The following is a 20,086-nucleotide window of genomic DNA, read 5'->3' as shown; positions in this document are numbered from 1 at the left end:
TACATTTAGGTAATTCTCTCAACACAATAATAATATTCATCGTCGTTGTAACTTAAGGTTTGCTTGAGTGCTTGCATGTTTCTTTCTTCTGTTGGGCCTCCGTAACGTAAACAGGATCTCTAATTTTCACATTTCGTTTGTGTCTCGGGTCGATTAATTCAGGAAGCACGCAATCGAGATAAAATTTCTGTAATTTTTCTTCCATCTTTTCCTTCCAAAATTCGTCCTTATTGAAGATCTTTTGTACCAGCATCTCGTGTGGTGTCCAAAACACAAAGTAACATATTTTTCTTCCTGTTATATGAAGTTGTCCCTGGATCTGATACATGTAATCATGGGTTAAAGGAAGTTCCATATCATTTGCTGTTAAAATGGCGAATTTGATTACTTTCTTTTCAATGGCTTCCTCAGGTTTTACATTTCTACAGGAAAAAGGACACTTCACCTCAATGATTGCTTCCGTTCCTGCCATTCCATCCGGGCTAGCACCTAAATAACATATTTTATCATCGATGAACAAACCACAGGGTTCAACCTTCATCCCGTATTCCTCTTCAAACTGCCGTATCGCCAGTGGTTCTTTCTGGATTCCGTAGGATGTAGCCGCACTAGAGAACTCTGTATACAGCATTTGTTTTACCGTATTTGAACAAGATGTAGTGGACTTCATCTTGCAGATGCGCCCAAACCAGGATGCTGTCAAACGTTTTAATCTTTCCTGCTTCCATTCGTGACATTGGCTCTGCCCAGCTGTTTCCTTCTGCAAATTATCTTTTTCCTCTTTACTAAGATATAACGAGGCTAAAAACTTCTCTTTTTCTTTAAGAAACTCATCTGCTGCCATGTCAGGGATGCTTTCTACGGCTCCATAATCATCATCAGCAAAATGTTGGGTTTGCTGTCTTTTTTTAGCAACATGAGAAGAAAAGTTCAATTTTCTTTTCTTAATATTCTCCGTTCGTTTGGCTCTTCTCCCTAAGAACATTTTTGTAAATTCTCCCGGGCTAGATCCCATCATTGTTTTATGAAGTGATCGTTGAAATTGGCCAGAAGAATTAAAACTAGTGACGGCTGCTTCACAACGGACCTGATACGAATTTCTAAGTGCAAAATTTATTCGCTTCCCTCCAACAAATTTTGCAACTTTTCCGTTGTAAATCTCAGCAAAGTTATTGTTCACATTGTGAATAAGACTGCTGGAATTATGCGCAACGATATTCACGGCACTCATTATTTCCTGGTAAATTCCAGATGATTTCATATTTGGTACAAGATTGGGTTCATCTTTCCTTCCTTTACAAAAATAGTTTCTTTCGCTACAACTCATATGCTCTCCAAATATATGGCTTGGCCCATTCAATATATCTCGCCGTAATTCTTCTATTCTGGAGTGCAAAGACAAGTTAGTTTGTTTGCTCCTATATTCAACTGCCTTATCTACGGCATTTCGAAGGCGCATGAGATTCTGTCTTACTATACTCCTCTGAGTGACATTGCCTGTTTTGCTTCTTAGGCAGATGTCTCGTAAGCGGTTACAATAGTTACGCAGCACATGTTTCTTGCATTCAATTTTTTCAACTAGTAGGTGAGGTCCGTAAGGCATACTTTCTGCTAACTTTCTCGTCACACTGCTATCTCCGTCCCCAATAAGACGAGAAAATTTCACACCATGCATTTCTACGCTTTGCTTGAATCCTTCGACTATAATGTCTGCTTCCATACTAGTAGATGTACCTTGCCAGTTTTTGAAGCACACATGCTTTGAAGGTTCCTTCATAAGAAATGAAGAACGATCACATACTGAACAGTATTTATTTCGCACGCCCATGTAGAGTACCTTCTTTGTGCGATAACCAAGTATGCAAGCCTGCGAAAAGAAATCGACATCAGTAGTCTTTTTCTGTATGTACTTAAAATATATACAATAATTCATACAACCTGCATATTACACTTTGTTATAGAATCAATAGAAGGAAAAGTGCACATTTACTTGGGTTGAGACTAGTAAATAATAATAATAATAATAATAATAATAATAATAATAATAATAATAATAATAATAATAATAATAATAATAATAATGGCCTTGGAATTGACATATTTTTTTATTTTTGTAAGACTGTTTTCTGGAAACATTGTTATTTAATAGTTAATTTGCGATTGTAAACATGAGCAATTCAATTACAGATAGTTGCTGTTGGGGGGAAGTGGTTGTGCGCTTGGCCCGGCTAATAGGAAGACATAACAAGAACTTCAGATCTTTTATGGGTAGTATGAATGATAATAATACACGAGTTGATGCACGATGGGTAACAACATTTGATCGCGGCCAAACGTATGAGTCACACCGCACTGAGAAAAATCCATTATCCGGACAGCGGTATATTGTACAAATACAAGGATTCGTTATGTTTACTAAGGAAATCTGTACGGAGCGTACTTTATCCATATGCTACACAGGTATTGCCTTTTACCCGCTTAGATATTACATCATGTCGCTGCAGGATGTCTGACATCTAACAATTTTCTGTATTTTACATACGTATACGTATGTTAAATACTTCAGCTATATGTTATATACGTCCATCTGTGTGTGAGGTCCTGACCTCCTATAGACACCTCTTTCTTGCACCATAGATGACGTCATGAAACAACGGTCGTTTGCTTGCGAGTTGGTTTATAAACGAGGTTGTTTACAAATGGAAAAGAAGAGTGGAAGGAAACAAAAGCCTGGGAAAGTGCAATAGTAAACTATCACTTTAGTTAAATATTCCATTAATTATATATTCCTTTAGTATAACTTGCTTTAATATAGTACTAAACAAGTAATGTGATTTATGACTACAATTCTTACTATTGTAACTCGTTAATGGTTGAGGAGAAAGGAATGGGTTAATCTGAATTTTGAGAAATCTTTGAATATTAATGTTTTGTAACTTTTTACATTTCAATGTACTCAAAATGAATGTTATGTGTTTATTCATTCCTTTTTATATGTGACGGTTTATTACTTGATGGAGATTAACTACAGGACTGCTTAACATAATTGCTAAGAAACCGTTTTCAGCGCGAACATTTTCTTGTGTAGTGAATGAAGATTTAGGATTTAGATTTCTGGGCTTTCGGCATCAATGACCTTGTTAGCCCGTCACATGTGAGTTATGACGTCCCTCGGTGAGCACACTATCCGGGGAAAGGGAAAGAAGCAAACGGCCTGGGACCTATATGTTGGGTACCACCCGGCATTTGCCTGGTGTGAAATGAGGAAAGCCCAAGAAAGCCTCATTCAGGATGGCTGGACTTAAAAGCTTTTGATACTTTTTCGACCGAGTGCCCCTACCGGAATCGAACCTGGGTCCGCTCGTACCGAAGGCGAGAGCGTTAGCAACTACGCTATGCGGAGCCACTTGTGTCTAGAAAATTTATTTTTACTAGGATATTTGCAACAAAATTTATTTCATTTCTTTGTTTATTTTTCTTTTTCTTTTTGTTTCTTAACAATAAAACAAAACATATTTTACAGCCTCACTGAAATTTAAAAACAGCAGTCAGTTCTTTTTGTTTTGTTTTGTTTTGCTTGTTATGTTCTCTAGTTAACTAATGTTTGAGTTACTAAGAATTAAAACATTATTATTATTATTTCATAATTTTGGAACCAAAAATTAGATGTTTTTATTTTTTTCCTTGTGTTGACGTCATTGTGGCAAGTTGGGGTGTTTGTATTGTACCTTGGCATTAATTTGGTTACTAGCACTTAGTTTCAAGGTCATAAGTTGCAGACCGCTTGAACCAGCTACTACACAGCTTGAAGAGTTAGGAGTGTCAGGCGTTTGACTTGCAGCTTTCGTTACAGCGTCTAAATTGCAGTATTGGATTGCGTCCAGCTTCTATCGCTGGTAAAAAAGTTATATCGCTTTCGTAATATGGTAAGAAATACAATGTAACAGTTAGGTATAGTATATGTGACTAGTTTAATCAGTCGGAAATTACACTGTTTCCTTGTCTTATTCTTTCGATTATGTTTAAGTACTGTTACTTCATAGTATTGTTTCACTATTTCTAGAAGGAATTAAGTATTAACGAAGTAAAGAATAAGCAGAAGCCCACTTTGATTGACGTTTACTATTTCTCATACTTCATTGAGAATGTTTTGATCCCCAATTGCGCAAACTTCTAGTATATGTATGTATGTATGTATTTATGTATATATGTGTGTGATTGATTGATTGATTTTTTGAGTTTTACGTCCCGTTCAGCAGCGAGGCTATATGAGACGTGGATCTACTGATTAACGTGGAATCCGAACCACATGAGCTCCCGCCGGGAATCGAACCCGGGTCTCCCGCGCCACAGGCGCGCATGCTAACCGCTTAGCCACGAAGGAGCTCTATATATATATATATATATATATATATATATATATATATGTGTGTGTGTGTGTGTGTGTGTGTATGTGTGTGTTTGTTTCTTTTTTTTGTTGTTGTTGCTTACACTGCTTTAGAGATGAGCTCCTTCATGGCTAAGTGGTTAGCGCACGCGCCTTTGGTGTGGGAAACCCGCGTTCGATTCCCGGCGGGAGTGGTTCGGAGTCCATGTTAATCAGTAAGTCCACGTCTCATACAGCCTCGTTGCAGAAAAGGATATTAAAATCAACTCAGCACTGCTTTACAGATGGAGTTGATTGATTCAGGGTTCGAATGAAGCTTTTTACGGGAAGCAGGCACGTAGCCGAGGGGTGGGTCCAGACCCCCCCCTTTGGATCCAGAAATGAAAAATATTAAGGAAAGATGAAACAGATGAATCAACCTCAAAAATATAAAGCTACAAGAAGCGTTTGGTTACTCTTTCTTACGAGGAGCTGTGTGTGGAGGAAACGGGGGGGGGGGTCGAGTTGAAATTGGATATTATTGTAACGGAACATTCCGAATTCCATCTAGCTCCATGTTAACCCTATGCAGCGGCGCAAAAGTAGATTGGTTACCTAACTTCTAGCGCACTTTCCCCTTCACCCCCTAACTACCAAAAATTACATATCCGCCACTGACCATTGAACTTTAACACAGAAGGATAGCATAAAGCGAGATTGGGTAATTGCACTGCGCATATGCTTTTATGACATTTAAAATCATAAAAACTTACATCTAAAACTTACATCTAAAATCTTACATCTAAAACTACATCTCTTCTAACTTATAATGTCCCCATGGTAGGGTATTGATCCCATCCTTTAAAACACATCTCTTATCATCCACACAACTTAAAGCTAGCTTATTTACTTCTATACTGTACAAATCGTGCTTATAACTTCTAATCAAGTTCATCTTCTTATAATATTCTTTTTGGCTAATCAAACAGTCCTTATATTCGTTAAATGACAGTTCTTTATACACAACACTCTTCTTAACACCTTTAGCTTTCTTACAACACTTTTCTTTATCGAACTTACCTTTAAAGTCTTTATCTGTTAAATCTATTTGGGGTGCTTTTATACTGTACATCTTACTTCTTAAACCCACAAACTCTTCTATGATTGTGCCTTTAATCTCATCATTCATTTTACCAAGTATTTTCTTATTGATTTGTGGTATCTTATATTTGTTATCTTTGGGGTAGTCACTGGTATCGAAGTAATCAATGTAGTTTTTCATGTCCTCGTACACATCTTCTGTTTGAATATGGTATATATAGCTATCAGTATCTGTATAACATACTTCTATTTTGTCTTGGTATTTTGGTTTCATCACATTGTAATGGAAGTCCTACATTAAATATTTCGATAGATCTAAGATACTCATTCCAACATATATTGGTTTATTGAAAGTTAATTTTGTTTTATTCATTATGATCGCACACAGATTCTCAGTGTAAATAATTCTATCTTTAAAATTTGGTTTAGCAATTAGTTTTTCTACTCTTGTTGGATCACATTCTATTTTTATAGGTTTACATCTCTTTCTAATATTTTCCATAGTCTTTCCAAAAACTGAATTGTTCATGAGCTTATAAAAGTCTTTTTCAAAGTCATTTGTTGCTCTAGTTCTCATCTGCGTGTTTAAATCAATATATTTCTTTAACCAATCTGATTGTTCGAACTCTATTACTCGGTGTATCTTGTTAAGTTTTAATCCAAGTGAAAGACATTGTTTTAGGTTTCGATAGTGAATTACATATTTTTCTTTGTCATATAGGGTTGTTAAGAGTTTTGATTGTTTTGAACCAGGTGGACACATGTTTTGAGGTGCTAATGGGTAGTCTTTGTGATAGTCATGCAATTCTTTAGGATATTCAAGATCAACTTCTAATATGTAACCAGTATCAGAATCATCAGGTATACTTGTGAAATCTATTTCTCTTATCTCATCTTCACTTAACCATCTGAATCCCTTATACGGCATATATTGACTCATTGCCCACCCATACAAGTTATTGGCATCTAGATACATTAAGTAAGAATCTTCTTTATTCTTATTGTAATCTTCCATATACTTATTGTTTGCTTTCACATATCTTTTTGAGCATTGACTAATCCCACCTCTTATACCTTTCTCTATCATCAATACCATATCGTAATCAGTTAATAACTCTAGTTTTATAGTTGTCATCTTTAACATTGCATCCCAAGCTAAACCTGGTGCTGTCATATACCAAGCTGGATCGAGACCATAAGCTTTAGGACATGTTTCTCTAAAGTTCTCAAACACATCTGCTAATAACAACACATCGGTTTTTAGATATAAGTCATGGTATTTTCCGAGATTCTTAATCTTAAATGTTTTCCACACTTTCTTTGCATGCTTATAATCCTCATCGCTTATATGTGTGTTGTTAAGCTTGTTGTAGAATGCTTCCTTTGGTGGTAATTTTCTTTCTCTAAACCTATCGCAATTGTTAACATAATCGTACGGATAAACACCTTTTCTTGTTACAAGGTTAAATTGTTCTTCATCAGGATAGAAGTGTTATGTGTGCACCATTTGTTCTCTCGTTAGGTTTGATGATAATTTGTCTAAACTACATGCCATAAATCTAAATGAATCTACGAATTTTAATTTGATAGTTCCAACTTTTTTACTGAATGATATGTAGCGTTGCTCGTTATTAGGTATTAATTCTATTTGTTCTTTATTACATCCTAGCTCTTTTATAAACAAGTGAGAGTCATATCCAGATAAGTTATGTATAATCACTGGTACGAACTTAGGCATTTTAACTTTTAAGTTACAGTTGTTACATAATGCAGCTACAAACTCTCCTGTTATATGATCGTGATGTTTAACTTTATGGTTTTCTGGTGTATATTTTACTTTACAGTAAGAGCAGGATTCTGATTTGTTGAACTCTTTTCTCTGACTTTTTGTTAATGGTAATTCGTTGTTTTCTTTATATATGTTCGAAATTTGTTTGGCTTCTTTCTTTAACATTCTTATGAACTTCTTAGCTGCATCTTTACCTCTTTACACAACAGGATTTGTTTTACTTCCATCACTTTTTACAATATAGTAACAGAACCCAGATGGTTTGTGCTGCTGATATTTTTTGGTATATGACTCATCTTCTGGATAACATTGTTTACATCCCATAACCTTATGTAGCAGACATTCAAAATCAGCGTAAATCGTAAATGGCAACTTCATCGTAAATTGATAGTTTTTAAATTCAACGTATGTATCTTTCGGTGGCATTTCTATCTTAACAGCTTCGTGAGTGGAACAATCTTTTTCGTGTTTATCTAATGCACTTTGTGAGTAAAAATATAACAAGCATCTATCACATAAGTATTTTCGAGCTCTCCATTTAGTTATTTGGCTGCTTACTAATCTACTTAGATCTTTAATCCAACAATAGTGTGTTTTAACTTGGTCTTCATTTTGTTCTTTTACATATAATAAATTCACATGGATGTCTTTCTTGTTTTTAGTATGATGTAAAACGTATATTGTATATTTTCCATCATCACTATATGTATAAACGTTAAATGATATATTGAGTCGTCTTTCAATTTTTGGGATGTCACTTAGTTTTACAGGAAAATGAATATCTTTTAATTTTTCTTCTAAGTCTATAACGATATGATTGTACTTTGGTGGTCGTTGTGGGTCTTTTTCAACAGGATGCAATGCAGAGGCAATTGAATACAAGAAACATTTTTCATCTTTGTTCTTTACATTGATAACAGCTTTTTTCCTTTTGATTTCATTTGGTAGTTCTATATATGATGATCCTCTATATGGTGCATATTTATTAAGAGCTAACTCCAAGTAGTTTATATTTGTAAGAGCCCATCCAGAACCTCTAGCTTGGAACTCATCCATTCTTGCTCGTAATATTTGTTTAGCATCACTTAAGAATTCTTTTAGATTTGTTGATTGGAATACCTCTTTGTTATTAATGTTGAAGTAAATGTCTTGAATCTCTTTACCTTTCTTATATTGACAGCTTATTAGGAGATTAGCCTTTAACGATCCATGTTTTTGTAAGCTGATGTTCAATCTATTTATTAAAGCTTTTGATGTTGAGGTGATATATTGTTCTAGTGGATCATGTTCTTTATAAGTTGTTGTAAATCTCCATGTTTCTAATCTTGATTTGAATGCTGTGCTTTTAAGTTTTACATCGATTGGTACTGATTCAACTTTGATTCTTGGTTCTTCAATTACTTCTTGTTTAAATGGGAATATATCTCTAATCTGCCTTCTGCTTTGTTCATCGTCATATTGTTTAAGAAGGTCTATCAGTTCTGCTTTTCTTAATCGGGAATATCTTCTGATTCCCCTCTCCTTACATTGGCGCCTTAACTCTACTACAGTAAATCTATTATAATTACTCATCTTATTTATTATATAGAAAATCTTCGTTAGTACTCTTCACCGGGTTATTTCAGATCATTTTCATTTTTTCTAACACATCGTTTAAACATCTGCACGCGTCTGCCATTGCCTACATATGTTTCCTCGTTGTGTTAGTCTAGAACTTTCATGGGATTAACCCATCAAAGTCACATATACACATTTAAAACTGAATCATTTTTGTAAGCTTACTCATCATCATCATCATCATAATCATCACTACCATATTTATATTTATCATCACTACTCAAATCAGATGTTTTTTGTTGCATTATTAATAACTCTTTTTCCTTTAACAGTATTTGCTTCTCTAGTAGTGTTGCTAAGAGTTTAAGATCATGATGAATTAGTTCAAGTCTATCATGTAATAAATCAAAATTTTTCTCCATATTTGTTATATAGAAAACCAACAAAAATGAAATAATATTAAAAATCTAAGAATAAAAAACAAACATGACTAGTGCTAAGGAAATATTGTCTTACAAACCTGTATTTGATTGTGTATGTAAACATTTAGATATTGGTGGTTATAATGACAAAGACAAAATAAATTTTAGCGTATCCTTAGGTATGTTAGATGATTTGTTCAAGAAGGCCACTAAAGAAAACAACTCATTTCTTACACAAAACATTCTCTATGCGAACGTTATGAACTTGTCAGATGAGATATTAGATTCACTGACTGATGAACAATGGCTATCTATAGGCTATGATGGTTATGACGAGGAATATAACTATGATCACATTACAGAAGACTTCATACGCAAATATCAGGAGAAAGTTAATTTGATTGAAATATGTTTATGGAAAAATTTGTCGGAAGAGTTTATAAGAGAATTCGCTGATAAAGTTGATTGGGAGATTATTTCAGGAAGCCAAGACTTATCAGAAGACTTTATAAGAGAATTTGCAGATAGAGTTGATTGGAAAGAAGTATCGTATCACCAAAAGCTATCTGAAGAATTTATTAATGAGTTTATAGATAAAGTTGATTTTGATGCTATATCTTACAAAAACGAACTCTCTGAAGCCTTTATACGAAAACATGCAGATAGAGTTAATTGGTGGTACATATCTGGAACTCGTCAATTATCAGAAAACTTTATAAGAGATTACGCTGACAAAGTAGATTGGGAAATGTCTCAAAATTTAACAGAAGAATTTATTGCAGAGTTCGAAGGTAGAGTTCATTGGCGTAACATTTCAACTTATCAAGACCTATGTATAGACTTTATATATTCGTTTAGACATTACGTAGATTGGAGAGCTATAATAAGAAAATATCATAATAATCCCAATTTAGGCGATATGTTGAATGTAGCATTCGCTGTTGCAGCAGAGGGTTAATGCATAACACTTAAATTGTACTTTGATGGTTTAAACCATAAAAGCAATGGTATATTTAGTTTCTCGTACTTAAATGTCTCTTAACTGAATAAACCTGTCAACAAGATCTATATCGCTTAAATCTGTGTTCATATGCGAACCGTGCCAAGTTATTCTATCATCATATCTTTCTTTAGCTCTGTTGTATAAGTTGACAGAGTTTGGATCGTCGACGTTAAGCAGAATACTCATACTTGGATACTTAAGTTTGAGTTGTTTAATCCTACTTTCGTAATTGCATGTTTGTACTCTTCCGACCCAATACTTGTATCGTTCTATTCTTTCTTTTTGATCTCGTTCTTCTTCGTCATAGTAAAAGAGTATATTCTCAAGTTGTTCTTTAGTAAGGTTTTTCTTGATAATGAATAGCTTATGTATCTTTCCTGGATCTTCTGTATATGGTGCTGCAACTGTTTTAAGATAATCAACCTCATTTTCTAGTTCTTGATTATGCAAACGTAATTCATCCATTTGTTGTTGTATTTTTTGCATTTCTGTTTGGAGTAATTCGTTGTTGTCACGATATTGTTGAAAGTCTTGAAGGAAGTAACTTTCGATAATGTCATAGCACTTGTCGTAAAAATCATCTGATAACCAATTGGCGATGTCTAGTATTATCTTTTTGTAAACGTATGTGCCTGATATGGTGTTATTGATCTTGTTACCTGCTAATTTGACTTCATATGATGCTTGTTTGAAACCCTCGGAATTCCGATGATTAATTTTCTGCTCATAGTACCTCATTCGTCTTTTGGAACGTATATTTTCAAGCCAATGTTCGAGTTTTTTGCCACCACTCTGACACAACTTAGTAGCATTGAAGTATCCCGTACTCTTATCTATAATCAACTTGAAATCACCAAATATACCATACCAATAGTTGTCCTTGATCTGTTCATAGCAAATGTCATTAAGACTAAGAGAACTATTCATAGTACCCATATTTATTATATAGAAAATCTTTATTTTTAACTTCATTTTCGTGGGGATCCACCAGCACTAAACCCCTTTCAAACATGCATACGTCGCTTCTTTGAAGTGGTCTTGTGTCATGATGGTGTATTTTTTGCAACCGGAAAATCTTCCGTTCGGGAGTTTGTTTGTGTTTCTTCGTTAAACGCATGTATTAGGGCCTATTTGATAAGTAGAGGCGCCCGATGGGATTCCAGCTACCGTTTTTTTCATTATAGTATTATCTTCTTTTCTCCACCTTTGATTGTGTACATAGAGCGGTTGGTAGAATCGTTCCCATCGCTTTTTTGATAATTTTTACAGCTCGAATACGAGCGCTGGAAATATATGTTATGGGGTATCGTTTCGTTACCCCCTTATCTCGTTCAAAATATCCTTTTATGGCATAATAACCATAAAAGACAAACATTTATATTTACACTACAACATTACTCTTATCTATCCAACTATTATGTGAATCATCAAACCCTAGCCATTTGACATATACTTTATCACCTTTCTTTCTCAACACCTTTTCTACCAAGTATTCATCCTTATGTTTCGTCTTTAATAGTTCTGGTTCGTAAAATCTACCTTGCACATCCTCTTCTTCTAAATCTTTAATTCTATATGTAGGCGGATTAGATGGAATAACTTCACTAATAACAAATACTTCTGTTGACCAATTAGGTGTATATCCCTTCTCAAATAACCCTTTCGACTTACTTATACGAACATGATCACCTAACTTGTATTTGGGCTTAACACGCTTATATTCTTTTTGATACACTTTCTCCAATATTGTTCGCTCATTCTTCTTATTAACTTCTATAGGTTTTAAACCAATTGTTCTATGAATTTGATGATTATACTCTTTAACTAGTGTTGGTAATATCTCTATCCATTTGTAATTCCCTTGTGTTGTGAACCTTTTCCACATGTTCTGCTTAAGCGTTCTATTGAATTTTTCAACCACAGAAGCTTTCTTACCACTATAGGTTGAGTAGTGATTAATCTTATTTTCATCCATTAACTTCCTAAACTCTTTATTGTAAAACTCTTTACCTTGATCTGTTTGTAAGTTGCTAGGTTTTCTCGTTCTTAATATGGATTCGACTGCTTCTGTAACATTCTTCCCACTCTTATCTTTAACAGGAACAGCAAACGCATATTTCGAGAACACATCTATAATCGTTAGCAAATACTTATAACCTTTATTGATTTTGGAAACACCTTTTAATACTCCACTATCCATTTCTACAAGATCAGCCTGCCAAAGATCATCGATACCTTTTATAACCACACTTAATCTGTCAAAGTTTTTTCTAGATGGTTTGTGAATTTCTTCTACAATGTCTTCTCTAACACCTTTACTTCTTCTAGTCAATCAGGCTTTTTAACGAATTGAGTTTTAGTAACACCACATACAGAACAAATACCTTTCTTTAGATATCTCCCATTCTTTGTTTGTTCAATTCTAATGGTATCTTTCTTCGTATCTGTCAATTTCTTACACTTAACACAATACATCCTGTTTATTATATAGAAAATCAATAACTATCGCTGTTTAATATTATGCTATCAACATTCTCACCCTCATCATCACTATCTTCGTCTTCTCTTTCTACATGCATAAGGAGCAATAGTAATTTACCATGTTTCAGATCAGAAACTTTAGATGGTCTAACTGCTAAATTATCATTTGTATTAAAGTGCAATGGAAAAGTTTCAACTAGAGAATCATTTAAATATATATCTATATAATACGTATTGTAAGATGACTCTATATGCATTATCCTACCTTTATAAAGAAATTTGTATGTGATAGATAGATTATGTATTAAAAAGAACGGAGTTTTAACATTTTCTGATATCAATCGACTATGAAGCTCTATAACATGACTCCGTTTGATGAAGTTAAGCTCTTCTTTTAACATAGCAATATCTTTTCTCACAACTGTACTATCTAACTCTGATGTCATTTTAACATTACCAAAGATATCCATATTTATTATATAGCAAACGTCCTTAGGAAAGCTCTCTTTCTATGTACATTACAACAAACAATAATTGCCCTTCTTCCATAGCTGAATTTTTAGTTGGTTTAATTGTAATTATATCACTCTTGTTAAAGTTAAAAGGTAAATTTTCAATCAAAGTATCACCCAAATATATCTCTAGAAAGTATTTATCCAAACTTAACTCCATGTGCATTATTTTCCCATTATAGAGAAATTTGTAACCGTTAGAGAGATTAAATATTCTAAAGATTGGCTCCTTAACGTTTTTAGCTCTCAATCGACATAATAGAGGTATGGTTTCTTTCTGCATAATCAATCTAGTAGTATCCATCCTAATCTTTTGAAAATCTTCTTTCTTTATGCATGTGTCTTGTAACGTTTCTAATGCATCTTCAAATCGTTTTCTATCGTTCTCTAATTGAGTTTCTATTGACCTAAGTTGACTTACGCTAACAATATCATTTAAATTCTCCAACAATTTTAATTTTTCTTCACTTATATCAACATCACCTTTTCTATCTTTAACATTACCAAATATATCCATACTCATTTATTATACAGAAAATGTCCATCCTAGTTTTTCAAAACATTTCTTTAACATCTCTATTTGTCGAGGTGAGTGTTTAAAATCAATATCAACATGAGCATCATGCTTTTTCAACAGATGGTACAATACGCATTTTAGGTTAATAAACAATGCTCTTTCCGGATACAGCTCCCTAAAGACCTCGTGTAAGTTTTCGAAGTCGTTTATAAGTGTTTCCTCCATATGTTGTAATTTTAATGGTTTTTGATCGGTAAGGTGATAGTGTATTAAATAGACATCATCATAATATTTTGTGTATTTGTTTTTCTTTAGTACTTCTAGAACATCTTTTGTTGATATTAAATCTCTTGGTATATCTCTAAGTTCATCATTTAACACCTTGAGCACCTCTTCGGGAATAATTCTATCCTGTAAAGCTTGCAAACGAGATAACTGTAACTTAAATCTTTTTGTAGTATCGTACCATGGTTTTCTCGCACAAGCAGCTCTCATTCCTTCATTAGTATCGTAAACCCAACCACTCTCTACAGAACAATCATCACAAATGTAACCTTTTGTTAACGACTTACTACCACAATTACTGCACTCTAATGGTCTAGAGCTATAATTCGACAACAAGTCCTTTAAGGTAATTATTGGACGAAACTTTTCCAAGTCTTCTTCTGTGTACAAAAATTTTGGTATTAGCATTTTCCACAAATCAATAACTGTATATACGTTGTTTCTATCTCTTAAGTCTAACTCGCTAACATACTCAAAATACTGATAAAAATTATAACTATCTAGTGAATCTAGTTCATCCTCATGCTTCTCAAAATAATCTAAAAATCTATTGTGTATAGCTTCCATATTTATCTTAAAGCAAAACTTTTATGGATACAAACCATAAAAGCACTTATTCATTTTTAATCATATACATAACGTCGCTAAAAGAATACCCTTGATTTAGAAGATCTAAAACTTTAACACATAGATGACCACATATAACTGAGTTAAAGTCTTGTATTCGTTCGTCATTGTAAAAGAAGTTTTCAGTACCAAGATATTGTACTAGTTGTTTAGGAGGAACACCACCATAAGAATAGAACACATACTTTGTGTTGTTATCTTTCCAATAGCATATCCAATGAGTACCAATGTTTTCTGATTTATCAAGGTTAACTACGCCACACTCATTTACATGAGGTTTTTGTGGAAGTTCATCACTCATAAATACACCTCTAAATCGTTTTATCTTTAATTCTTTAGCCAACCTCTCTATATCGAAGTTGGTCAATGGTTTTAGTTTTTTGACTTCTTCGGTTTACCTGCTCCCTGCTTTTCTTCCATAGCCATATTGTGTCTTTTTTGTTCTTCAAGTTCTTGTTTATTCTTCTTAGCATCCAGTACAGTTTTAGTAATCGCTGCTGCACCACCTGCTAATGAGCCAACTGCTCCTAAAGCTGCTAAAATGGCTGGAATTGTAAAGATAAAACCGCCAATATGCTCTTTCTTAATCTTTTTCATTTGTGCAGTAGTTAAAGTTAAATCCATTCCTTTACCTTCTTTAATTTTCTTGGCTTTATCGTTAAGTTGTTTCTTTGTTAATACATGATCAATATTTAAATCCTTTAGCTCGTTATAAGGAACACTAAACATACAACCTTTGATAGAACACATCTTCCTATTTATCTAAGAGAAAATCTTGGTTTGTAAAAGTACAGTTGTTGTTGCTCCACCAAAATCAATTAAGGAATCATTCTCATCTGTTATCCTTATCTCAAAATTGTCAACCTTGTCTTTGGATATAGGGAAAAATAATGGATAAGTAGGCTCGTAAATAACACTATGTTTGAACTCGGCATCTGTTTTGAATGATGCTATAATTCCTGTTTCTCTATGTGTGTATTCTGTATCTTTAACAAACATGCCATCTGCTATATTACAGTGCACATTTATAGTATCAAACGGATGAAACTTTGGCAACTTACTTCCAATATGTGTTTTGTTCTTTTCTAAAACTTCAAAAACATTAAACCCGAGGACAGAGCCTATACTCCCAATTGTAACATCATTACTATCAGTTTCAATTTTAACTCTATTTCTTAAATGATCTTCTGATAATGTTATGTTGATGGATTGAGATTATAAATATTCATTAAGACTGTTTAAGCTGTATTGTCCTTCTGGTATAAAAACTTGTCTATCACCATATGAGAAACTGTTTTTTTGTGTTGTTATGTTTGGTGTCAGATATGTACTGTAAAACCCAACTAGTCCTATACTTAAATAGTTGCTCCTGTTGTCTAATTCGTAATGGAGTTTCTTCTTTAAAACAGAAGTATCACTCGTTAGCTTAAAAACCTTAGCCATTTATTATATAATAAATGAACGAGTTTGATTTACCTAGAGATATTCCAAGAGAGAAAGTAATCAAGTTAATAGAAGATGTCATTCAGAAGTTAGAATACAGTTTAAAGAAGAAAAAGAGAAAACTACGAATTGTTAAATATGCATACTACACTTTGACCGCGTTGTCGGTTATACTTTCTGCAACAACTGGGTTTATTAATATTTTTATACCCGTAACAATTTACTCAATATTAACAACGTCTCTTGCAACTGGAAGTGCTATAATAACAGGTTTGTCTTCGAAGTTAAACATAAGCAAAAGAAAAGACGAATATAAAACCATTGTCACTTGTATTAACTCATTTAAAGAACAGTTAGAGATGATAATAACATTGAATGGCGAAATGGACAACGAATATATAAAAGATACGTTGCTTAAGATCAGAGAACAACTTAAAGATATAAGATCATAAAATTTGCCCCTCTGTATTCGGAGGTCCAAAAAGTCCAAGACTTCAACGTGTATATTTTTGGTAGCACCAATCGGAGCTCCCTATGGACACTCTTTCAAATGAACAACCTCACACAACTTTCATCAACGAACCGGGTCTGTACTAGTACTATGAGCAGAAAATTAATCATCGGAATTCCGAGGGTTTCAAACAAGCATCATATGAAGTCAAATTAGCAGGTACCAAAATCAATAACACCATATCGGGCACAAGGGTAAGGACGCTGGGGAAATTCTTGGATACCAAAACACTAGAGACGCTGTAAACAATCACGCTGATATTGAAGACAGGCGTGAGTTTAAGTCTTTTACAGACGTCGGGAAAATCGACGGTCGTTGTGATGGTAAAGCAATCTTCATCAACGAGTATATAGGGATTTTAAGGGTGAGCAAAACGCTCACCCCCTTTCAAACATACAACCTCATACAACCTCATACAATTTTCATTAACGAGCCCGGTCTCTACTCATTCTTACTAAGAGAGATTTTAAAGTGAGCAAAACGCTCACCTTACAGTTCATCTTCAATCTGTTTGAAAGGGGGCCAGTGCTGGTGGCCCTTAAAAGTGAGCAAAACGCTCACCTTACAGTTCATCCACAAACTGTTTGAAAGGGGTCCAGTGCTGGTGGACCCCAACGTGGGCGGTAAATTACCGCCCCTAACTGCTGAAAATTTTTTTATCTTCTTCGTCTACATGATCTTGGATGGTGTTTCTAGGTTGTGAATACTCTAAGACAAATAAGATCATAAAAGGTGATGATTTTCTCCATAATAAATGAGTAAGAAAACTATTAATTGGGATGTAAAAGAGATGATAAAAGAAACAACAGCTAAGAAAAGAAATGGAGAACTTATACCTGATGATGTTCGATGCCTTATCGTGGGTCCGTCGGCGTGCGGTAAAACGTTTTTGCTATTTAATTTTTTATTACAGCCAGGTTGGTTAAACAATAATTACTTCTACATATATTCTAAAAGCATGAATCAGCCAAAGTATGAGCAGTTAAAAGATCGATTTGAAAAGGCAGAACTAAAGTTTAAGAAGCAAATAGCAACGTTCTTAAGCGGTAATGATTCTATTGTACCTATTGATGAATGTGAAAAATACTCTGTTGTTGTGTTTGACGATTACATTTTGGAGAATCAAGATACTGTTAGAAATTACTTTACAAGAGGTAGGCATAGACATTTAGACTGTTTCTATCTTGCACAAACATATTCAAAAGTACCTAAACAGCTTATAAGAGATAACGTCAACTTCCTATGTATATTCAGGCAAGATGATACTAATCTCAAACATGTGTATAATGAGTTTGTTGGAGGAGATATGTCTTATGATAAGTTTAAAGAGATATGTTCAAAATGTTGGCAAGAAGATTATGGTTTCATAGTAATTGATATGACAAGGAAGGTAAACAATGGTAAGTATAGGAACAAGATAAAACACTTTATAGACGTTTGACGTTTTTTGACGTTTGACGTTCTTTGACGTTTATTGACGTTCTTTGACGTTTATTGACGTTCTTTGACGATTATTGACGTTCGTTCGTTTGCTATACAATAAATGGATGAGAAAGAAATTGATAAGAATATTAAGTTGAAGGAGTTCTTGATAAAGGGCTTCAAATCTTGGAAGAAAGAAAGAGCAGGTATATACGATAAATTTAAGACACAAGAGCAACCTGTAATTGATGCTATCAAAACTTGGGAAGTGAGATCAAAGAAGTAGCAGAACAAAATAAAAATCTAATAACTGAACTTGTTCCAGTTGCACATAAGACGGCCTCAATAGATCCTAGTCTACTAGAAACACCTAAAAAGATAGCTTATGATAGTTCCCCAAGTAGTAGTGATACGCCTATAACTGCAGAAATAAAACAAATGAGAAAACAAATTAAAGACAGAGTGGAAGGAGTAGAACCTTTAACAACAGCAGTCATTTGGTAAGATTGCAACGAAATATTATAGTAAAAGAAATGACACTGTGTTTGGAATAAGAACTGTAGAAGATGGAAAAATAATAAACAAGATAGGAAATTTGGAAGTTAAAGTGAATGGCGATGATTTGATAATTAATGGTAAAACTTATAAAGGAACAGAAGGTCTATGGGAATTGTTAACGACGAATACTAGTAAAACCATTGAAGATTATGATGATGACGATTTTGAACAGTACAAGGAAATAATTATAGAATCAGATGCTGCCTTCCAAAAATATAATCGAGATAAAAAGGTAGCATCTAGTAGAGGTTCAAAGTACATTAATATTATCAAGCCTATTTGGGATAATTATATTAAACCAACTTTACCCCCAACTCCTAAAAAGAACACGACACCTAAAAGGACTGGTGAAGGAATTAAACAATATACAGAGATACCTAAAGAATATATATGGATGGATGATGTGAGAAAGCTTATAGATAGGTTAATAGTTATAGATGGAGAAGAAAAGGCTGGAAATGATAACTTTTACAATGAGAAGGTAGGTATAGTGAGTATGATTAATAATAAGCTTTCACAGTTTATTCCTAATGATCCAAAAGGTATAGGTTATTTGATTAAGATCTTAAATACGTTACCACCACGATTCTGGAATGATGAGAAGCTTGGGAAAGGATTAGTAAATGATTTGATTAATAAGCTCCCATTTGAATTACATATTCCAGGTTTTAGATTTTGCGGGCCTGGGACTAAACTTCAAGAAAGGTTAGAGAGAGGTGATGAAGGTATTAACCCATTAGATGAGGCTTGTAAAGAACACGATATATACTACAGAGACAATAAAGATACAGAGTCGAGACATATTGCAGATAAGGAACTGGAAACTAAAGCATGGAAAAGAGCATTTAGTAGTGATGCGCCAATTGGTGAACGATTAGCTGCTTTTGGGGTTGGTACTGCTATGAATGCTAAGGTTAAGTTGGGATGGGGATTATAAGTTTTTGACTGTTAATATGCCCTTCACATGTGAAGGACCAATGATTCTTTTATGGGTATATCCCATCAAAGCGTTGTTTCAAGTTTTTCTTTATAATAAATGGATAGTGTTGAAAGCTACGAGTTACAGAGTTTTAAAGCTAACACAAGAACATTTAATAATTTGAATGAAGCTAACAAAGATATTGAGTTTGATTTTAACGTGGGTGATGGGTTCGTACATCCACACAAAGCAGATTGTCATATGACTTTTGAAGTTGTTGGTGCATCAGCTGGAGGAACATTTGGTGCAAATGATACTATAAAACTTGTAGATAACTTCTTCCCATTCTTCTTTTCTCAAATTGAGGTTAGAAAGCATGGTGTTGTTATAGACAAAATTGAGCTACCAGGGATAACATCTACAGCTATCGGAACATTAAAGATTTCCAAACCAGAAGTTGAATATCTAAAACAAGCAGGATTTGAAACAGATGATAAACTAGGTCTAAGAAAGGACTTTAGCGTTTTGTATCCATTAAGATTAATTCCAGGCTTCTTAAGTGATTATAAAGAG

This window comes from Thermobia domestica, chromosome 15 (genome assembly GCF_964235325.1).
Source record: "Thermobia domestica chromosome 15, izTheDome1.hap1.1, whole genome shotgun sequence".
Taxonomy (NCBI): domain Eukaryota; kingdom Metazoa; phylum Arthropoda; class Insecta; order Zygentoma; family Lepismatidae; genus Thermobia; species Thermobia domestica.
Note: the sequence above shows the minus strand (reverse complement) of the source record.